Source organism: Melanerpes formicivorus, unplaced genomic scaffold (assembly GCF_026170545.1).
Source record: "Melanerpes formicivorus ecotype bairdi unplaced genomic scaffold, bMelFor1.0.p_v2 SCAF_2, whole genome shotgun sequence".
Classification (NCBI taxonomy): Eukaryota; Metazoa; Chordata; class Aves; order Piciformes; family Picidae; genus Melanerpes; species Melanerpes formicivorus.
This window is the reverse complement of record NW_027142354.1, coordinates 59,779,952-59,795,137: the sequence shown is the minus strand read 5'-3', so window position 1 is coordinate 59,795,137 and position 15,186 is coordinate 59,779,952. Positions and strand designations below refer to the sequence as shown.

The 15,186-nt window shown below is 55.0% G+C and overlaps 1 long non-coding RNA gene across 2 annotated transcripts; it reads right to left on the bottom strand.

Annotated features, from left to right (window-relative positions):
• Nucleotides 1-42: 42 nt before the first annotated feature.
• Nucleotides 43-13,372, bottom strand: LOC137453929 (uncharacterized). 2 transcript variants are annotated; one of them, XR_010990486.1, is made up of 7 exons: nt 12,971-13,372; nt 11,035-12,125; nt 10,789-10,936; nt 5,708-10,599; nt 3,144-3,252; nt 729-2,514; nt 65-555 (listed from the first exon to the last, which is right to left on the bottom strand). It is a non-coding gene; the product is annotated as an uncharacterized lncRNA (long non-coding RNA). The 2 variants fall into 2 exon arrangements; XR_010990490.1 differs by lacking the exons at nt 5,708-10,599; nt 10,789-10,936; nt 11,035-12,125; nt 12,971-13,372 and adding an exon at nt 4,265-4,660 and having other exon boundaries at nt 43-555.
• Nucleotides 13,373-15,186: the final 1,814 nt, after the last annotated feature.

Genomic DNA, 15,186 nt, shown 5'->3' with positions numbered 1-15,186 from the left:
TGGCCAGGCCGCCAGCAGCCGAGAAACTGTTTAAAGGGCCCTCCCCTGCTTACAGGGGGGGCTGGGGTCCAGGCAGCTACACTTCCCCCCATACGGGCCGAGACGCCGGCTCGGACCCTCCTTACAGGGTTGCCAGTCTCCGTGCAGCCAAGGAGCTAGGTGGCAAAACGCCTACAACAGCAAAAGCAAAGACCGAGCCCTGCTTACAGGGAGGTCGCCCAGCACAAAGCCAACCAGGGCACCCTAACGGTGCTGGCAAAGATCTTGTGTTACCACAGCCAAATTGAGAGGGAGGTCTCATTGCCCAGGGCGCCTTTCTCCTGTCCTGCTCTTCCGCCGGACGCCGCTCCTCTTGCCTCGCCGCCTCTTGCCTCCGCCGTATGTTGCCTCGCCGCCTCTTGCCTCCGCCGTATGTTGCCTCGCCTCCTCTTGCCTCCGCCGTATGTTGCCTCGCCGCCTCTTGCCTCCGTCGTATGTTGCCTCGCCGCCTCTTGCCTCCGCCGTATGTTGCCTCGCCGCTCCGCAGCGGGCCTCTTCTTCCTTCTGTGCCAGCCACTGCCAAGGGAGGAGGACAGAGTTAGGCCTCAGTAGTGCCAGTTGCTCCCCGCCCGAGGGAAAGAGGGAAGCCTCCAGCCCCGCAGGCAGCTCCCCATGGGCACCCCCCGGCCAGCTACCCGCCCGCAGACACCCCCAGCTCTGCAAAGTCTTCCCGCTTTCGCTCGACTCACCCAAGCGGCGCACGGCACACTTCCGATCGGGACCGCAGACGGGCGCCGCAGCAGACGCCCTGGGCAATGGAGCTGGGCATGCAACGCAGCGGCCAGAGCGGCTGCACGACCCTGCTTACAGGGGGCTGGAGCCGCCGCTGGCATTTCAAAGCGCCCGGGATGCCAGGGCACTGACCGGGCCCTGACTTACAGGGCGGCCCTGGTCCCAAAAGGCCCACGGAGGCTCCTTCTCTCCGCTTCAGGGGCATCTTGACCCACACCCCGCTAGCCGGGGGGGGTGCCCCACACAGGCTGCCAGCTGAGCGCAAAGGCACTCGGACCCCGACCCCTCTTACGGGCGGGTCGAAACCCAGGGAGCTGAGAGCTTGGCCTGGCCCCGCAGCTACAGGAAGACAGCAGCCAGGCAGTGGGGCATCACGGCCAAAGGCCGGGGGGCTGTGGCCCCAGCCCCGAAGACGGGGTGGGGCGGGGGGGAACAACACGCTAAGATAAGCCCCACGCACTCCCTGGCCCCATGCCTCTGAAAGGCCGGGACCAGATCTACCCGCCCTGATTACAGGGGGGGTCCCTCCTTGAACCTCCCGCCGGACACCGGCAACACACTTCCCTGCCTACAGGGCGGTCGCTCTCGGCCCGGCACTCCCAAAAAGCCCCACGGAGAGCCACGGGCTCTGGCCTGCGCCCACTTACGGGCCGGCCCTCCTGGCTGCAGCACAACACCACCTCTTCAGGAGCCCAGGGACTGACCTCAACCCTCTAAGGGTTTGTTCCTGTTAGCTGCCAAAAGCAGCCTCCCCAGCCCTGCTTACAGGGACCTGGGGCTGCTGCTGGGGACAGAAGGGGACAGAACGGCACAGAAGGCTCCATAACTCGTCACACAGGCCCCGAGTGCGGGGCTGTTAAGCTGACAGGGTGCCAAGGGAACAGGCTGCCATGAAGGCAGAGACCCAGGCCCTGAACTACAGGGGGGTCACCTTGCCGCAAGACGACTTAAGCGGCTTCGCGGCGTCCATCCAATCAAAGGAGGGGCAAGCCGAGCTCCCACCCCACTCGAGGCCTCCAAGGAGACTGCCGTGGAACCGCCCAGAGCCCCTCTTTCCCTCCTGGGAAGCCTAAGCTAAGCTACAGCCTTTTCTAAGGGACCTAAAGGACAAGCAGACTCAGGCACACAGAGGCAAGAGGGGCCACACACACAGCCCTTCCCAAGAGAGGGAGCAAGCTCTGGGCAGCCACTGGTGGGGCAGGCATCCTTAACCCCGAGCAGGAGAGCAGAGGGTCAGACCTGGCCCCCCCGGGGATGCATGCAGGTAGAGGGGCCTCAGGATGCCAATCCTTGTGACGTGCCCCAAGTACAGGGCGTCACGCTGGCCAGGCCGCCAGCAGCCGAGAAACTGTTTAAAGGGCCCTCCCCTGCTTACAGGGGGGGCTGGGGTCCAGGCAGCTACACTTCCCCCCATACGGGCCGAGACGCCGGCTCGGACCCTCCTTACAGGGTTGCCAGTCTCCGTGCAGCCAAGGAGCTAGGTGGCAAAACGCCTACAACAGCAAAAGCAAAGACCGAGCCCTGCTTACAGGGAGGTCGCCCAGCACAAAGCCAACCAGGGCACCCTAACGGTGCTGGCAAAGATCTTGTGTTACCACAGCCAAATTGAGAGGGAGGTCTCATTGCCCAGGGCGCCTTGCCCATGTCCAGCTGTTCAGCCCGGTGCTCCTCCTCTTCTCAGCTCCTTTCGCCCCCCCGCACCTTGCCTCGCCGCTCCATAGTGGGGCTCTGTGCCAGCTGCCTCTGAGGAAGGAGGACAGAGTTAGGCCTCAGCAGTGCCAATTCCTCCCCGCCCAAGGGGAAAAGGTATCACTGCTCCTCCATCACTACAGGGTTTTTCTGTTCAAAATGTCCTTTCTCTCCTTGCATTATCTTAGCTTCTATTTTCAACATTTTCATCCTCTGCCCTACAGATTTCCTTCTCAATTCGAGGCATAATTTCCCTTCCTCCCGTCCAAAATGGCCTCTGTTTCCCTCCCAAACATCCCCTTTCCTCCTTCCACCTTTCCTCAGCTCTTCCCTCCCATGCCTTTCCTCCCTCTCACTCTCCCTCCTAAATAAGCTGTGATTTTCCCTCTCAAATCCTCGTTTTTGTCTCCCATTGGTTAACTTTCCTGTTCATTTCTGTGTCTTGTCTCACAGATATTTGCCTTAAGTCTTCCCTCCAAGCTGCTTCCTGTGTCCCCTCTTCTTTGCTCAGGTTTTCTCAGGACAATTTTCACCTTCTCCCTGTGGGTTGCCTCAGGTTCCCTCCATGCCCGCTCTGCCCCCAGCACATTGCCTCAGCTTTTCCCTCCGAAAGCTTTGGCTTTTATCCTGTATAAACTGCCTCCATGTTTTCCCTCCAGGATGTCACCTCTGCTCTTGCTTACCTCAGGGCTTTCTCTGTTTGCATTTTCTGCCCCACAGATCCTCTCAGTCTCTGTGCCCAAACGTCACTGCTCTGTCCCCGAGTCTGCTCCCTGCAGAGCCTCGTTCTGCCTGAAGGAGCAAACAGCAGAGGCACACTCAGGAGGTGCTGAGCTACAGAGGGAAGTGCCTCAGGTTTTAACGAAACAGAAATTGTCCCCGAGCTGATTCCCCTGCCCCCGGCCGGTCTCACCCTGCGCCCTCACGAACCTGCCCAAGCCCCTGCGCTGCCTGCCCTGCCCTCCGGCATCCGCAGCTCTGCCCCAGGAGCGGATCCTCCCAGACCCCAACCCCAGCGCAGCTGCGGGCTGCGGCCCGGCCCGGCCCTGCCCCGGGCCGCTTCCCGTTCCCGCCCCGGCAGCTCCTGAGGCGCGCGGCGCGCGCCGGCCCCTCTGGCGGGAAGGGCGCACAGGTGAGGCCGGGACCCTCCGGGCGCTCACAGTCCCCACAGCCAGGCGCCTCCCCTTGCCTCAGGCGGCGGCCGCGCGGGAACAGCGCGCGCTGGTGCCTGTGGCGCGGGCAGGGCGGGAAAGCCGCCGCGCGGGAACCCTCAGGGCGCTCACAGCCCCCAACACCCCACAGCCCCCCCCCGCCGCGGCGCCTTCTGTGGCGCTCACAGACACAGCCCCCCCCAGCCCGGCCACCCTTAATGTCCTTTTATTAAAACCAATACAAACACGTGTATGTTCCGGGCTGGAGATGACAGCACCTCAGACACTGCCTACACAAACTCCTCCCTTCAGCTGCTGCAGCTCTGCCCCAGCCCAGCCCCGTTCCCTCTCACGCACCTCAGCGCTGCCTTCAGCGCTCCGCCACCCCCCGCGCTGCCCCAGCGCTGCCCCTGCGCTTCGGGAGCCGTCCTCGCACCCAGCCCGCCTAGCGGCGCCTCGGCTCAGCCTTCCCCGCAGAGCCGGAACTCCCCCAGCCGCTGGAATGCCCTCCGGGCCGCCCTGGCAGCCCCCCCTCGTGTTCATTGCACTGAGGACATCTGCACCGACGGGCGGTTGAAGCTGCACGGCGAGCGCCTCAGGCTCTAAGCTCCCGCAGGTCTCCCCGGGCCAGCCCTCCCTGTCCCCGCTCGCACCTGGGCTCCTGTCCCTCGCGGATCCGCCAGAGCCCCCCTGAGGCGCCTGCCAGGTCTCCATCCGCCGGAGCGCTGCCACAGCTGCCCTCTGAGCGCAACTCCCAAGTCCAGCGGCGCCTCTGGCCGGGGCCGGTCCCGCCCGGGCCGGGCGCCTCTGGCCGCTCGAATTCTCGCGCTGAAGCCCTGGGAGGAGCCCAGGCCCCGCCCCCGGCCCCGCCCCGCGCCTCAGGGCGCTCAGTCTCCTCCGCCGGCGCTGGCGCGCCCCCCAGAGAGCCTTCGGGCACCCCTGCTGCTCCCTCTATGAACTGTATCTCCATCTGTAGTGTTCTGAGCGGCCCAGGAGAGACCTCACAGTTACAGAAGGGAATTTAAAACGTCCCTCTCGGCCGCCCCAGGCCCCCCCTGCTCGAGCCCCCCCCGCTCCCTCTCCCGCACCTGCCCGGGCCCTGCCTCAGGGCGCTCCGCGGTGCTTGCCAGAGCTCAGCGCCGGAGCTCTGCCCCAGCGCCGCCTCCGCACTCCGCGGCCGCAGGCTGGGGTTGAGCTCTGGCGGCAGAGCCGAGCGCCTCTGCCCCTTGCAGGTCTCGCACCGAGCCCGGGCCGGAGGGGCAGCGGCCGGCGCCGAGCGCTGCGGTGCGGCAGAGCGCTGGGGCGGGGAGCCCCGGGGCGCACAGACCCCGGCCCCGGCCCCGCCGCGGTGCTCACAGCGGCCCCGGCTCCGAGCCGCCCCCCCAGCGCTCTTCCCCGTCCCTCAGAGCTCTCGCAGCCGCTCGGCACACCGCAGGGCCGCCCCTGCCTCCCCCGCCCGGCTGTGCCCCCGGCCCCCTGCCGCGCCTGGGGCTGTCCTGCCTTGGAGCTGTCCTGTCCCAGCAGCACCCTGGCCCCCTGCGGCCAAAGGAGGAGGCGGGGAGGCAATAACAATATTAATGATGTATTGATCCAAACGCCGCCGCGCAGGAGACACAGAGCTCTGCCTCTCCGAGCAGGGCTCCCAGGGCTGACAGCCCCGACATCACTTTGCAGTCAGCGCATTTAGCACTGGCAATCACCCATCTCTTCTGTCTGTTGCTCTCCTCACTTAAACCCTTTGATGGTCCCCCCTTCATCTGGTGTCTTCAGTGGAATTGCAGGATCTTAGATTTTGGGGTCTCCCAGCATCGGGGGGGCTCACTCTGGTGTTCATTGTCCCCCCCCCCCATGTGAGGAAATGGCCTCAAGTTGTATCAGAGGATGTTTAGGTTGCCTGTTAAAGAAGCTTCTTCACTGAAAGCTTCTCAAAAGACTGGAATAGTTTCCCCAGGGAAGTGGTTGAATCCCCATCCCTGCAGATGCTTAAGAGACAAAGAGATTGGGATGAGACTTGGCAGTTTGTGAGCTGTTGGGACTGCGGAATCTGAAAGGCCTTTTCCAACCCAAACGATTCTATTATTCTATAAAACACTCACCTGCAGACAAGCTGATGAGCAACTTCCCTCTGATGAAAAGCTTCTGGAGACCGTGAGAAACGAACTCGCTGCTGAAAACTTATAACCAGTTTATTATAAAATAAAGGCAACACAGCACTGGGCGCAGAGCGAGCTTGCTAGAGGCGCACCCCCACAACACGAGGTGAGCTGATAGAGACGGCAAACAGACATATTCATATATTAAAGCGTACATATTCATATATTCCCCAGCACGCTCCCACCCCTCTCCATCAGGACAGACCAAACCTGCACTTTTGACCTGGCCAGTCTTTAGACCTGTTGGCACCTCCCCTTTCCCTCCCAATACCCCACACAATACAGACCATCAGCCCAACGATCCAGCCCCACGCTCCCCAGTAATCCCCCTTGCGAAAGCCAAATATTATAACCAGTTTCTCACAATCCCTCCCCTTCTTTCTACTACATTTGGCTTGAGCCATAATAACCTAACTTGGCAACAATTCTACAACAAGCAAAAGGATTCCCAATTTCAACTTCCTGGTAAAGGGAATGGGATAACAACTGATGTTCCTTGCCTGAAAGTATTTCCTCTTTTACTTTAATAGGTGCCATACACAGTGAGTGGCTATGCTATATATACCAATACCTGGGTGACACCTTTCTCCCTCCGAGTGGTTAATCCTGGGAATTAGGAGTCCGGTTTGACTTGCAACTCCACTCACGTGGCCTATGGGGTTGCTGCCCACAGCCATGGTTCTAGATCTTCTTTGTGGCAATTACAGAGGTCTACCCGGCTTTGCCTCCTTCAATCCCACCAATGCTCTGCTCGGACCGTGTCTCCTTCCCTTGTCCAGGGAGGTTGTACCAATTTCGAACCCCGACCTGTTTCTAGTTTGTGATATTTTCAGGCAAGGACCACTACCACTCCTATTCTGATACTGGAACTCATCTTTATGTCCTCCATTTGGGGTACCTCAGTCCATTCAGTGGATGGATCCAGCAGTCCTTTCTGTATTGCAGTCCCTGTGGTCCCACTAGCCGAACAGAGTTTTTGGTACTTTAACACAAAGAACACAGGTGAATCCTCTGTCCTAATCACTTCAAATTAGAACTACAACAGCATACATTTATAACCACACACACTCTCAGCACATCATTGTAGTGCAGCAGAAAAATTTACCATCACTTTTCTAAATAGCCAGTTTACCATTACACTTTACCCATCCCCAATGACATCAAGTCCCAGGATCTTTTATACACCGAATGAAATCCTTGGTATTTTCTTGCAATGCAGATTCGATGTCACACAATGTCAGATGTTTCAAAAGGTGGGTTTGTCTCGCTAGTTCCAGAGCCTTCAGACCAGAGGTGTTACAGGTGCAAGTCAGCCAGGTTCAGAAGCACATTCCTGAAGTGCTCCTTTTATTCAGGAAGCACGTGTCCACCCTTGTTCTGCAGTACGGACAGCTGGATCTGTTGTTAACAAAACCAAGAAAAGATCCTTCCCAGGGGGAAATTAGTGACTCTCCTTTCCAAGTTGTTATTAACACTTTACCCCCAGCTTCAGTCCCATATACATCAGGAATCCCAAAGGTGGGATCTGAGACCAGAACAAAACAAAAAGCCGCTTTCTGGGCCTCCTCTACTAGTAAAGGTCACTGATAAGCAAATTGGCCCTCACCTACTTACAGAATCTAATAACTTGGAACAATGCCCTACAGGATTTTTAATTCCAGTCCAGTCCTGGGTCAACACCCCATATAGATGTACAAAAAGATCAAATTATTTGTCCATGTCAGGCAAATTTAAAACAGAGCATCAATCAACATTCTTTTATTTATCCAATCACTCATCGTCTTCTGGACTCCATTAATATTACTATTGAGGGCTAATTTATCATATAAGACTTCTACCTTTTTTTCCCTCTCTATCCATAATCACCAGTACCCTTACAGCAGTTACCAACATTCTAGCTTTTGTCTTCTGTTTCTCTACATCCCTCCTTACAAACACCTTCCGAGCTTCACGTAGTAATTCCTCTAAACCTCTGTCGTGCCAATCCTCAATCTTTTCCAATTTCTAATATCTGCCCATGGTTTTGCCACAAACTGCATCCTGAGAAGTATCACCCCAGCTGCAGAACTGGGATCTATTCCAGAATAGAGCTGCAAACTTCTCTTTAATCCTAGCATCCACCCCATAGGAGGCTTCCTCTGATGCTCACTATAGGCTTTATCAAAATTTCTGGGCACAGCTTCAATTCCTTGTCCCATGTTCTGTCTCCCCTGAAGCTGTTGATGGTCCCACTGAGGATCTTGATTAGGCCACTTCTGATTTCTTGGTGGCCCCCCCGCTCTGATTTTACCTCTCCCATATTCTCACACCAGCCTGTCTGCCTTTTCCTTGTCTTTGTCCTTAAATATGGGAACAGGGGTAGGGCGTGAAGCCCTGATCCAAACAGCAGCATATGCAGCTTAAACCATTTTTTTCTTTGATTTTCCTTCTCTCAACTCATCATCCCAATACTATAATATGATCCCCAAGGCGCTCTCTGAGATGGGGATGGGAGGCAGTTCTGATGACTTGCTTTTGTCCCATTCTCCCGATCACTAATCACTGCCCGGGGGTCAAAACCGAGCGGCGGCAGTTGAAGCGCCGGCTCCGAGCCGCTAGCCGGCTCCCTGCGAACGACCGACCCCCCTCGCTGTGCCGATCCCCTGCAAAGTCCAACCGCAAAGAAACCTCACCCGCCGCAGCCCAGGTCCCTGCCCTCCCTCCTGCGGAGGCCTGAAACCACGGAAAAAAACCTTCCCGAAGCAGGGCCCTCAAACCGAGGTCCCCCCTAAGAAACCGGGACGTCAGACCCGCGAGCGTGACCGCGCCACGGGCCCCCACGGCCCCGGCCCCTCCAGAAACCGGACCGCAGGATACCAAACCCCCGAGACCGGGCCCCTCACCACCGGGACACCGGGACGCAGCGCCGGTCTCCCGATCCCTACGGACGACCAGTCTCCACAGCCCCTAGACCATAGAAACAACGCTGCCCCTTCACAGCCCGAAAGCAGGGGTGTGAAGACCACCTGACTACCATCCAGAATCCTGGAATCCCCACCCACAGTGAAATTCCGGGACCCCGTAGCCAGGATCCCTCCTTAGCTACCGGGACTTTAAACCTTTCCCCTTTTGCCCCTAAAACTCACTCTCCACACCCCCTCTAGGAACCTTGGTAACACGAGTAACCCTCCTTCTCCGACCTGAGCCTGGCCACCTCCTGGGCCTGCTCCTTTACCAGTCCCTGGTGGGCACGGCTCAGCCATTGCAGCTCTCCCTGCAACAGCTCCTGCTCCGCCCGCCGCACTACCGCAGGTGCTGGCGCAAACGCTGACTCGCAGCTCCAGCTGCTCTACGCCCAGCCCCTACCCTAATGGCCCCGGCTCCAGGCCCGCACGGAGCCGATCCAACTAAGCTTAAAAAAAAACCCCTTAAGATCACTCTTCTCCTTGGGCACTCTCGTTTCAAATGCCCAACCTTCCCACAATCTACTTTTCTCTCTAGGCCCTTCCTCCACTACCCTTTTTGCCTTATCCTTATCCTGCGTATTGTGCCTCCAACACGCAACCCCAGAGGACTGTCCGGGGGTATACCCCTGGGTACCCTTGTTGCTCCCATGTTTCCCGGGGCTGCTCTACACCTCACCCTTGCCCCATTTCCCGAGGTCCAAGCTTTCCATCACCAACCACTTCGTCCCTTCACTGGCCAAGTCCCTCGCGGGTGCTTGGAAACGCAGTTAGAAGGACTCTGCACTCACTTCGTGGATCCGGGCTGTCCAGCCCACGTCTCACGCACGCACACACTCTCACTGACCTCAATGCCTGCCCAACTGGACAATACTTACAGTCTTTTTCTTGCCTGGGTCTTTGTGCACTAGAATTACAGGCTAGTTCCGGGAGCTCCTTCCCTTGCCTTTATCTTATAATGTCAGCTGGATCATCTACCCGTGTTCCGAGAGGCTTCCAGGGTCCTCCTTCTGGGCCACCAAAATCGGCGGGAGCGCCCCCCCTTCTGAAGGGCCCCGAAAGCCGTCGCAGGCAGGGTAATCACGTACGGGTCACCAAATTGTGAGAAATGAACTCACTGCTGAAAATTTATAACCAGTTTATTATAAAATAAAGGCAACACAGCACTGGGCGCAGAGCGAGCTTGCTAGAGGCGCACCCCCACAACACGAGGTGAGCTGATAGAGACGGCAAACAGACATATTCATATATTAAAGCGTACATATTCATATATTCCCCTGCACGCTCCCACCCCTCTCCATCAGGACAGACCAAACCTGCACTTTTGACCTGGCCAGTCTTTAGACCTGTTGGCACCTCCCCTTTCCCTCCCAATACCCCACACAATACAGACCATCAGCCCAACAATCCAGCCCCACGCTCCCCAGTAATTCCCCTTGCGAAAGCCAAATATTATAACCAGTTTCTCACAAGACAGTCATCACCCTCACTAAGTCAGTATATGAAAACCATGTCCCTGCTGAACAAGTGCTCATGGAGCCTCACTGACATTGGCACAAAACTCTATTTGTGTCCAGGTACATGTGAGCAAAACCACACCAACATGACAAAGAAATATGAATTTCTTTCCCATTCAAAGCTTCCATCAGCAGGGAAGGTGCATTCCCAGTCCCCCATTAAATGCAATCAGCCTGACCAATCTTGTTTACAATGGCAGAAATGAATTATGCTGTGGTCTGGCTTCAGCCCTCAACTAGTTCCACGTTGAACAAAGACAGCTTGTACTCACAGAAGGCACTTGGGGGGTTGTGTGCGAGGTTCCCGTAGAGCTCAGGTCGCTGAGCCTTCTGAACAGCTCTGCTTAGCCCAAAATCAGACAGTTTCAGATGAACCCTGGGAAAAAAAAATCCAAGAAAAGAATTCAGAAAGATTGTGCTTGAGCAAAAGAAAAGGTTTAACCGCTGCACAGCCTCCTGAGCCCATGGCAGAGTTGCGCAGAGCTACTGCAAGCACCACTCTGCAGGGCCTCAGCTGCAGACTGGGGGGTTTCAACTATAGGCACTTCACATGCACACCCCTTACCCTCGCACCCAGCAGAAGGCTCTCTGGCGTAATACTCCTGTGGATGACTCCCAGCTGCTCAACGGCACTGGTGGCCAACACAGATCCAGGCCTGTCAAACTGCATCTCCTCTTCTGATAAGGTCTCTCTCTTTGTTAGTGAGGTCATCCTGTCACCCACAGAGAGAAGAAAATGCAGCTGTGAAATCAGACCACCTGAATCCTAAGACTTGTTCTGTGTGAGACCCCAGGAGAATCCACACCTAACCTTGTAGCTGGCCTTACAGCTCCTCTTTGGAAAACTGTCGCTGCCAGGACCCACACACCCAACATCCTCTGTCAGCAAACAGCTTATTTCCAAGTAAGTGCTCCATGATGAGGTCAAGATTTCTTTTACCCTGAAAGCTGTAAAATGTTTTCACTACCCAGGCTCCCCCAGCTTCAACCAAAAGTTCTCCTTCTGCTCAGATGGGCTACCTAAAATTTATTTCAGTAGTACTTACTACTAAAGGACAATTTAAACACTTCACCAAGGAGCATGGGATTATATCCCCGGTCCTACAAGATATTTCCGTCTTCTTTAGCCAACAAACCGCTTCCCACGCTCTCCTCATAAATCATGTTGTTCGTAATGGGGAAGGGTCTGGAGAACAGGGCTGAGGAGCAGCTGAGGGAGCTGGGCTGTTTAGTCTGGAGAAAAAGAGGCTGAAGGGAAACCTCACTGCTCTCTGCAGCTCCCCAAAAGGAATCACAGAATGGGTGGGGTTGGAAGGGACTCCCAATGTCATCTAGTCCAAACCCCTACAGCGAGCAGGGACATCCTCCATACACAACAGTTTCAATTGTATAAATAATCTGCTTCTAGACTTTTAAAACTTTTGATTTTATATTCCTGAGGGAGTTTTTCTACCCAGACTTGGGTAGCTGGCTAGAAGGCAGAAAGGAACACGGGGAGCACATCGTAAGATTGTACGGGTGAGGATTCAGAATGCTACGCTAGTCAGAAAAGGCACGCTCTGACTGGCTCTGAAGGCGGTCATTTGAAGTAAAACTTTGCTCAAGTGTTAGACTTAGCTGCGAGCAGGGAGAGTGCTTAAAGCCTTAAAGAGGAATCAACAGCTACCGATTAGATCATTTTCAGGATGTGAAAAGTATGCTGTCTGCATGCTTCAAAGCAGAGTGTACTGACTTAGATGACCACAACCCTCCCAGGGATTGCTTCCTTAGATGCTTACCTGGGCTGAGACAACCATTACCTTCATCTCTCCTCTCTCTCTTCAGCAGCATGTTTTTGCCAGGCTCCCTATCCTGAGCTGCAGCCGTATAAAGCAGGCCACGGTAGCTGTGATCAAGATAAGCCTGGAAGAAGGAAAAGGGCAAAAAATGAAGATAAATGGGGAGAAGGGGGGGTGGGGAAAGCTAAGCTAAGAAGAACCAGCACTCCTCAGCCATGATGAGGAAAGGACACAGGACCGGTTTTGAAGGTAGGAAGGCGTTTTGGGCAGCATTTGCACTGCCAGCTGCATGTCTGTTATGGGCTGGGTGGCACAGAGGAATTGCACTGAGTCACTGCAAAAGATACTACAATAAATGTGCTTAGATGGAGGCTTCTGCAATCAAAGCTACAGGAAGAGACAGAAACCACTGCTTGCTCACTTGTTTCTTTAACTGAGAAGTTTCTCATTTGGTTCTAATTCCCAAAAGCTTTTCCCTGCATTCCCAGGGCAATTAGAGCCTTGCTCTGGCTATATTTAATACCTGGAGATTCCTATAAAAATCTTTGCAGCACAACAAGAAGAAAAAAAAAACAAAACAACCAAACCATAAACTAATATATATTGTTAAGTAGGAACTTGAAATCCTACAGGAATTGTTTTTTTATGACAAATTATTCCTTTTCTCTTTTTTCTTCTTTTGGTAGGACTGAGTCGACCCAACTATATATTTCAAACAGGCAGCACCTCTCTGAATGCTGGATTCACATGAGCGTGCCTAAGGCAGATGACACAAGCAGGCTCCGTGTCCGGCACAGCCCTGAGCAAACAAGCATCACACAGCAGGATGTGGGGGAAGACAATTGGAAGGGTAAAAGTGAGAAAACTCATGGGAAGGAATAATAGTAATAGTAATAATAGTGATAACAGCAATGATAATAACAGTAATCCTAAGAAGGATAAGAAATGGAAATGAACACTATTGCTCACCATCAGCTGACTGATGTTAACCCAGTCCTGGAGCAGCAGACCACCGGCTAACCCGCTCAGCGGTAATTAAAATGCCCCTGCATTATCAACACTCTTTCCGGCACAAATCCAAAGCACAGCCCCACACCAGCTGCAATGAAGAAAATTAGCTCTACCCCAGCCGAAGCCATTAGGCAACAGACGTAAAAAAACAAGAACGAGGTCGGAGCCAGGTGCGGGTTGTTCTCTTCTTCCTAGCAGCAAGTGCCAGGAGGAGAAGAAATGGCCTCAAAAAATCCTTCCCACTTCTCCAGCTCCCCTTCAGAGGCTCCTCAGACCCCCAGCAGCACCTGGCAGCAAACTGTACCCTGCCATGGGCACGAGGCACAGCAGTGAACGGGAGAGTCTGCACTGAGCCCCCTGCAAAGACATACAAGAACCCAGACACTGTGCAGAGCCCGCAGAGCCCCCAAACCCACACGGAGACACCCCCAGCTCCCACGGAGCCCCCAAACCCACACGGAGACACCCCCAGCTCCCACGGAGCCCCCAAACCCACACCGAGACACCCCCAGCTCCCACGGAGACCCCAAACCCACACCGAGACACCCCCAGCTCCCACGGAGACCCCAAACTCACACCGAGACACCCCCAGCTCCCATGGAACCCTGCAGAGAGGCTCCGAGACCTTCCAAAGGGTCGTTCAGAGGTGCCCAGCCCCCTTTACATGACCCCAGACCCTTTTAGATGACCCCACGAGAACTTTAAATATCCCCAGATCCTTTCGGGTGCCCCCAGACCTCCTATGGCACCCCCAAAAGCCGTTCGGATGCCCCCAGATCACCCTCAGACACCGGAAGGAAGACGGCTGGGGATCCCGGGCCAGCAGTGACAGCGGAAACCGGACTGCAAGCTCCCCGAATGAGCCAGGACCCCTTTCCCCGCCCAAGGATGGCGGCTCGCAGGCAGAGTGGTGCACAGAAGGCAGTCAGATGCCGAAACGAGGGCTCTCCGTGGCAATTCCTGTCCCAAAGCGCGGAACGCAGCGCTGCACACCATGGCGCCCGCGCTGTATCCATGGCAACGCTCGCGACGCTGGCATGTGGGCGTCGACAGACCCGCACTAGGACGCATGCGCTGCATCCATAGCAACGCAGTGCAGACATCACACGCGCGGGGGCAGCACTGAGCAACTCCCTGGGTGTGGGGAGCAGCTCAGATGTTTGGCTATTCGAATGAAAAACCACAACACACACACGCCACTATTTTCAATTTGTATAGACACAGGCTGTATTTGTATTTCAAGCCCCTATATGACTTTTTTTTTTTTTTTAATTCTAAAAGCTTTTACAAAATAGAGGATGCACAGGGGCAGCATTTCAAAGTCTTTTTTACATGTAAAGCCAATTCTTCACTCTCTAGATGAAAACGAGGTCTCCGGATCGCCTCACACCAATACTTACATTTTTCCCTGTCCCCTATCCCATCTGAATCTCTTCCAGTTCAAACCATCACCCCTTGTCGTGTCACAAGAGGCCCTGTTAGAAGTCTGTCCCCAACTTTCTGATTGGCCTCTTGTAGCAACAAAAGACCACAAGGTCACCTGGAGCCTTCTCCTCTCCAGGCTGACCAAGCCCAGCTCTCTCAGCCTGGCCCCCCAGCAGAGGGCTTCCAGCCCTGCCAGCATTGCTGTGGTCTCCTCTGGCCCTGCTCCAGCAGGTCCCTGGCTGTGCTGAGGAGTCCAGAACTGAACTCAGCACCCCCGCGTCTTCTAATACAAACAGTGTCTGAGCTAGAGCCGCAGCAGGATGCCTTTTCCCTGTTCTTCTTGCAGCATTTGCATGTATTGAAGAGAGAGCCCCCTTTTTCATCTCCATGTTGCAAATTGATATTCTGTCAGGCAAACTACCCTGCTCAGATAAACCTTCTTCTCTTCACCCCATACACAACTAGCAGCAGCCAAGGACAGTTGACTTAGCTGAGTAATATGCACTGGTGCTAAATGAAAATTAAACTATAAATATTTTTAAATATCTGGTTTCCTGGATAGGAAAAGTGAAACAAATCATTTGTTTGAACTATCCTGATAATTCTTTCTTTCCTTGTTTCACAAAACCCAAGCATGAGGAAGAGCCTACATAAACAGCTTCAACTTTCATCTGGAGAAATTTAAATAGAAAGCTCTTCAGGAATACTTTGTTCCTTTGATCAGAATAGTGATGGAAGTCATAATTCAC